Here is a 7,729-nt window from a genome sequence, read left to right on the forward strand (position 1 = left end):
GAGAGCCATGAGGATAAGCCCTCTTGTCCAAAGTTCTGATCAGCAGTTATGACCTCCTAACACTGCAATCAAAATGCACGGGCAAAAGATGCATTACTGAAAAAACACTCTGCAGATCTGGATTTCATGTCACCACAGTCAAAGTTGAAGGCTTTGTTCGGTGAAAAGAAAACAAATATATCAAAGTTGGTGTTATACTCAGTAAGAACTCAGTACAGTAAGAAACTGCAAAATACTCAGAAAACTCTGTGCATGAGTCAGTGGCTCAATAGTCCAACTAAAATCAGCCAGGACCACAGTTTAGTTGGGTTAAACATGAGTCAACTAAATCCTTAGTCAGAGAATGATATTCTGTCTTTGCTGCTTACATGATCAGCTTCTTTCAAATAGCCATGTAAACTTAGTTATTTAGGAATAATATCAAACTACATGTGGGCCATCAGATCCTGTTTGCCCTTGAAGACCCACTCACAATCTTTGCCCAAGTCCAGCACTGGACATGCATTACCTTGCACAGTTTCACAGCTCTGGCACTGCAATCAACAATGCATACGTCTTAACTAAGAAGGCAACAGTTCAAATGGAAAACCTACTTCCTCTCTGGGAGTGAAGGAAGCCAGCTGCTTGATCTTCAGTGTCTGGTTGAGTCTTGGATGCATCAAGCACAGGGACACCAGCTGATACCCCATGGTTGAGGTGCTCCATATATTGTGCAAGGATCGGTTCGTTATAATCACCATTCTGCATTTTTTAACAGCAGCAACAGCATAAAATGGTTCAGGTAAGGGTGCATCATTGGAAGACTTTCACTAAAATATGTCCTCACCATGTCTCAAATACAGCAATACCTCTTAGAAGCCATTGTACTGCACACAGAATGGACAGTCTCAGCAGTTTCTGTGCTCATATGGAACCTCAGTGTTTTGATTACAGAACCAGCAATTCACAATGACATGAACTGGTTTCTTCCCATTGAATAGGGAGTTTATATATATATATATATATATATATATATATATATATATATATATATTAAAATTGTGAGCAAGGATCTTTCATTTTACAGACTAAAAATGAAAGTGACAAATAAATGTATGTGACAAATAAACCAAACTTGAAACTTTATATAAATAGCTTCATGTTAAATATAGTTTATCAGTCATTAAAAAAAACATTCTATTAATTAAGAATGTTTATGAAAGTTAATTTAAACTAACTAACAATAAATGAACAGTCGAATATTGTAGTTCAAACAGTCCGATAGCTGTAGTAATGGCTTAACTCATTTTGCTTATTTAGAGAGAACGATAAATTTGAAAACCCACAGGTTTGTGAATTTGGGTCTCTAAATCATACAAAAGTAGGTTTTCTATTGCTGAACAGTTAGCTAGCTAACAAACTACCAGCACCTAAACGATCAAAGTTGAAAGCTGAACAATGAAATGGTTCCACAAGGAATGGTTTATAGCCCCGAGTTTGACACTCGCTGACCTCAACTGTTAGCTAGCTAACTAGCGTATCGCTGTGATAAAGCGATACAATCTTTAGCAATGAGGACATGAATAAAGTATCCTTTACAATTTTCACAATATTGTGAAATTTAATTTGCTGGCATTGGAGGTTATTAAATATTCACAATATCAATAATAATTCCTTGGCTCACAGAATCAGACATTACATTTTTGCTGTTATGGCAGCTGTTATAAAGATCATATTTATACAAAACCCTGTTCAGTTAGTGCTAGTATTGAGGAACCATTGCATAACTAATAGCGGTACAGAGACAGAAACATCATGTGTTCAGATGAATAACTGGATGTGTGTGAGACAGTCTGTGAGAGGTTTGCATTTGTGTGTTGCATGACTATGAGTGGGAAAACCATATAAAGGTAAAAACATTACCTCTGCAACAAGGATCTCTTCTATTTGAAGGAAAGGTTTAAGTTAGACACAGTCTCAACAGAGTAAGTTAAATCTGTCTGTGTTAAGACCAGTTGACATATCAGTGGTTTATCACTGATTATGTCTGCCACTGAGATACCACAAATTAAGCTTTCCAGATTCCAAGACATACAGTTGTGCAGTGTGAGCCATACATCAATTTGAAAACTTCAAAAGTCACGTAATGTGTGCATGGCATAAGCGTATTAGCAGGTCCCGAAAACATTTGCTATCAGAAAGGATTTCATCATAGAAAAAAACTACAAATTCTAGACTTGAGAATGTGAGCATCAATCCCACTAACACTCACATACTAAAAGAGCACTCTACCACTTGACCTAGTTCTCCTAGAGTGGGACTTGTTTGCAGATCGGACAAAAGCTGAAGACACAGTGGAATGGCAATTCTCTAGGAGATCATACCAAATCCTGCATCCACCCTAAATATTTCATCTAGCTGTGAAGTCAAAAAAGCTTATTCCTGAAATGACAGGAATAGTTCTTGCAGATTCTGATATGCTATGCAAACACTATAAAATGTGAGCTATGTTAGATCTGGCAGCCATTGGCTCTAACTGTCTCTTTTTATTGAGTTAAGCAATGCTTACAGAATAACTTTCTATGGCTTCAAATACTTCCAAGAATTAAACCTTGCAGAGTTCTGTAGCTAGACACATTGTCTCTGTAGGTTTGACATGTTCATTTGACAAACTAGCTAAAATAGCATCTTTTGGTTTGAATAAATTGCCCCTTAGACCCAGACAAAAAATTGCTCAAAATCTTTCTGCTTATTCATGCAGCAATGACACAGATTTCCAAAGAAAGAGGACGTATGGTTAAAGCTAGAAAAAAATGCCTACTCTGTGCTCAGGCAGAAAATCTGATATTTTAAATATGTCCCTAAAAGGTTTATATTCCTTGGCTCACAGAATCAGACATTACATTTTTGTTGTTATGGCAGATTTCATGGTGTAATAGACAGCACTATGTAACTCACAGCAATAAAGCTCAGTGGACTTTGCAATTGATGATTTCGTCACTGTGTACAACTGCACTGAATTGCTCTTTAACAAAAGCTTCTCCACATTTGCTTTTGAAGTTTAATTCAAAAGTTGGCTGCAGAATAACCATTTGTCAGAGGGAACAATAAGTGTCAACTTTCACCTATGCTCGGTCGAAAAAGTGGCCGTAATCTTGTTGACACCAAGTCTACAATTTCATGGAAAGGTTCCCTTCAGTGCTGCACCAAAAACTGCGAAATGAACGGAGAAAGGCCGATTAGCTCAGTTGGTCAGAGCGTGGTGCTAATAACGCCAAGGTCATGGTTTCGATCCCCATATGGGCCATGTGGGTTTTGTTTGATGAATGACCCCTTGTCAACAAACCACCTGTTTGAACTTGTGTTGCTTATGACATTGCTTGTAAATCACAATCTGCTAAGACATGTTCCAAGTACATGAGAGTGTGTTCTTGATTACAAAACTTTACCCATGGATTTGTGCTTGTTTACAAATCTTGGACAATGCAGAGAAAAGTATGAAATCAGAGGGACTCTGGCATTAGTGTAAGGCTCTCGATCGCTGTGTGAATAGGTCAAAGAAGCAATTCCAGAGGCATGCAGACAACCTGCATCCTCCCCATCAAATTATAGCCAGTTAGGTGTCTGGAAGTGCCAGGGAGTTCAAATCCTTTAGTCTGAAATGTGTTGGGATATGATTATGCCTGCCACTGAGGTCTGACAGCTCCACAGTTGCCTTGTGAAAAGAATACAGTATAGACCGGCACCCACATACATTACTGTACACATCAGAGATCAGCGCAGGAATATCAGTTTGTAAACCCGCCAAATCTGCCCCCACAGGCTCCCTGAGTTCTACTAATCGCTCCAACACCTTGTTTCAACCTCAGTTTCTTTTTTTTTTTGAAGCGCATGAGGCAGCTTCAGCTATTTCCACAGGCAATCATATTAGATGTGCCATCAGTAACCAGACATGTGACTTTATTTTATTCCCCATTCTTCCATAAGAGAGGATTTCACACAGGCCAAATTTTCAGCCGTATGCGCCTGCAGGAATTTCACAACACCAAGTAGTGTAGACTTCAGAAATGTGTTGTCATCTACAAAATGGCAGGTCACAGCCAAGAAGGCATCCACATTAAGAGATGTCCACATATCTGCTGACAAACTCATTGCAGGAATTTTCTGGACCTCAGCTTTGGCCTTCTCTTTCTCTTATTGACATTTGGCCTCAACCATGGCCTTTACAGTCTAAAGGGAAGGAAGAAAATAATTATATATATTTTTAATACTACTCTCATAATGTATCCATGTCACCACACATACCTTCCTAGTTAGGAGAATATAAGTTGAATCCAATTTTGCTACCAAGTCCCTGAAGCTTTTATCCTCAACTATGCTAAATGGCTGTGTGTCTCTAACTATCATGGGGACCAAAGCCTCATCTAGCTCTTCCTTTCTGGTCACTGCTTTGTAAAGATTAGATTATACTTTGTCACCAAAAAATATAGTACTCACCAATGAAATTCACTTTATAATCCAATCCAAACTGCAAATATATATATATATATATATATGTATATACAGTATATACACATTTTATATACATGTGCATAATAACGTTAACACCTTGTGACAACTGATAAATAAGCCAAATGACATTGGCAAGGGTGACAGTAGGAAAAACTCACTGGAATGGTGGAAGGGACTTGGAAGGTGTCAGACTCAAAAGGGAACTCATCCTCCTTCGGTTAACCCTGGATAAACCTGGCCAGAGATGAGTTGGGTAGAGGATGGCTGACAAATTGTAAGCATGAAAGATACACTACAGCATTCCTACACAAAGACATCATAGGAGATAGAAACAGAGCACAGTTCACCTGAATAGAACACCTGGGTAGAAATACAGTAACTCATTATTATAACAGTACAAAGAAATGAAATGTGGATCATCCAGGTGAGGTTCATCTGCTAATCTGCACATAAATATTGTTTGTGACAGTGCAGAATGTTGCAGGTAAATGGAGGGCAAGGTGCTGTCATTTTAAGCATTTTAAGGCAGGTCCAGGAAGGAGAAACCCCAGCAGGTAGGAAGAGTTAGTGGGGAGCACAGATAGCGCAGCACTCCAGAATCATGTACTGGAGCATGGTGTGTCCACTGGGGGGAGGTGGGGTGGTTGGAAGAGCATAAAAGACTGTTGTTACTGCAAAGATTCATTTAGACCTTTCATTTGGACTGTTATTCTTTTTGTAGGGGGCGGGGGGGCATGTATTTAATGAAATAATAACGAAAAATTAATAGATTAATTCATACCAACTCAAATTTGCTGGTAAAGAAATAATTTGTAAGGTAAAAGTTATTTTAAGAGTGATGTTAAGGAATTTTTTAAAATGTTAATTATAATTTCATTAGAATAATTCTAACATCTACGGGATGATCTGAGGGTTAAAGAAAAAAGAGGTGGACCTTATGGGCAATAATGCAAAAGTCATTATTGTAGTACAAGACCCTTTGTTCTAGCTAAGTGATCTGCTGCATCTCAGTTTGAGTCATGTAGAATTCTAAAGACAGAAAGTCTTTATTCTGGCATAAAATAAAACTGAAGGGGGAAACATACTTTGAGTTAGTACCAGTAGTTATTGATTGTACACAAAGTCCAGTATGCATCCAAATGTAATCAAGAGATATCTGTTGGTAGCTGAACATCTCCAACTCGTACAATGCAATGTTTCTTCTTTGTGTCAAATGAACTTAACAATTCAAACATCCATAACTGGCCGTGTTTCTTGCCAACATACTGGTGTTTGGACTTATGGGATTACATGTCTGTTGCCTTCAATAGCTTAGTTGGTAGAGTGGAGGACTGTAGAATTTAAAACTGTTATCCTTAGTCTGTCAGTTAAAATCTGACTCAAAGGAAGTTTGTTTTTTCACATACAAGCTTCTTTTTTAAGTGAGCAAAAAGAGCGTCCCCTGACCAGGAATCAAGCCCAAGTCGCAGTGGTGAAAGTGTTGAATCCTAGCCACTCACCAACCAGCAATAAAGCTCAGATGCTTCTGACAAACATTTGTCAAATTCTGTATTCCTAGTATACTGACGATGTTTGTATGCATACTAGACTTGGTATGCATGAGCATTAGGAGGTCATAAAGAGAGGTATTCATATTTCTTTTTAATCCACATAAAAATTAAGTTTGAAAGAGAATCCTAGCCACTAGCTCACCAGGGATAAAGGTGACAGTTTCCTCTGACATGAACATGACCTACATTCATTGGTAACATTTTGAACGAAACCAGGCAAAAGTATTTAGTCACTAGCTGAAATAGCTCAGCTGGGTGAGTGTTAGATTGAATATCAAAAGACTCCTAGTTCAGTCCTGGGTTTTGGTAGCTGTGCAAGACCAAGCTCCTTATCAAATTGTCCTCTTTTTAAGAATATTTCATAAACTTTTACATTCCTTTCTAAAAACGAATAAGACATTATTGTTTTTACGCTACTGTTAGAAGTCATAGTGTAATAGTGCTCTAGACTTTGAATTCAGTGATCCTACTTAAACTTTAGTGGAATTTGCACTTCCTTATGATATGTTTCCTCACTGCACAGAGAGCCATTTGAACATTGGCTTCTGTATAAACCCTTTTGAAATGTTTTTCATTAGTTGTCTACTGGCCAAACAACTGGACAAAGGAAGGGTAGGCGTCAGCTTGCATGTATGCTTCTGTTGGTATCCTGGTTCACACACTCCCTGTGTTTTCATGGAATGGGGCCTACCTCAGCTTCCTTTGGCTCATGGATGGGCTTTGTCCTACCAAAAAAGGTGATGCAAATAAGTCATCTGCTTACTAAAGTTCTTGAAAATCACACTCTGCGAAGAGGCATTGCATAATGCAAAAAAACCTTCAGAAACAATACACTCTAATGACAGCAACCAACATACTTAATACAGGAGTGACCTCAGGGGTGACCTCATCCAAAGGCCACAACAGGAACAACAGGCTTAAGAAGGGACACATGAAATGACCTCAAAACACAAAAGTGAGCAGGTAAGATGAGTTGATATGTGACTTCATTAATGTGCTTGGTAATTTCATATGGACCGATATACTTGGGACCTAACCTGCGACATGACCCCGGCTTGCGGAAGTCCTGTGTAGAGAGCCACACTCTGTCACCAGGTTGGTATATCGGGTTCTCCCCTCTGTGCCTGTCCGCAATTTCCTTATACATTCAGAGAGCTCATACAATACACTGATCTGTTTCCTCCCATACCCTTTCGCTCCGCTGCATCCACTCATCCACAGCGGGGAAACCAGCTGATATGGAAGTCCATGGGACATTTAAGGTTGATAACCTAAAATACAATAAAAAGGAGTCAAGCCAGTGGATGAACTAGTAAGTGAATTTTGGGCCATTTCTGCCAATAAGAGGAACTTGGACCGGTCTGATGGATTGTTCATATAAAAACAATGTAGGAATTGGCCATTTGACTGTGGATGTAAAACTAATAGCTACCCCGATGTGTTCAATATAGGAAGCCCAAACTCGAGATGTGAATTGACGTCCCCAATATGATATTATGTCCTCTGGGATGCCAAATATACGGAACACCTGGTTAAACAAGGCTTCCACAGTTTGGCAGGCTGTAGGCATACTCGGAAACACAATGAACCACACACCCCTGGAGAATCCATCAACTACAGTGAGGACAGAGAGGTCAGTAACGCAATCTAAGGTGATGTGAGACCAAGGACTTTCTGGTACGGGAAGA

The 7,729-nt window shown here is 39.0% G+C and overlaps 1 non-coding gene across 1 annotated transcript; it reads left to right on the forward strand.

The window, feature by feature from the left end:
* Positions 1–3,212: 3,212 nt before the first annotated feature.
* On the forward strand, positions 3,213–3,286 carry trnai-aau (transfer RNA isoleucine (anticodon AAU)). Its single transcript has one exon. It is a non-coding gene; the product is annotated as a tRNA-Ile (tRNA).
* Positions 3,287–7,729: the final 4,443 nt, after the last annotated feature.

The sequence above is a fragment of the Electrophorus electricus genome, unplaced genomic scaffold (assembly GCF_041902795.1).
Source record: "Electrophorus electricus isolate QZ-2024a unplaced genomic scaffold, ASM4190279v1 Scaffold140, whole genome shotgun sequence".
Taxonomy (NCBI): Eukaryota; Metazoa; Chordata; class Actinopteri; order Gymnotiformes; family Gymnotidae; genus Electrophorus; species Electrophorus electricus.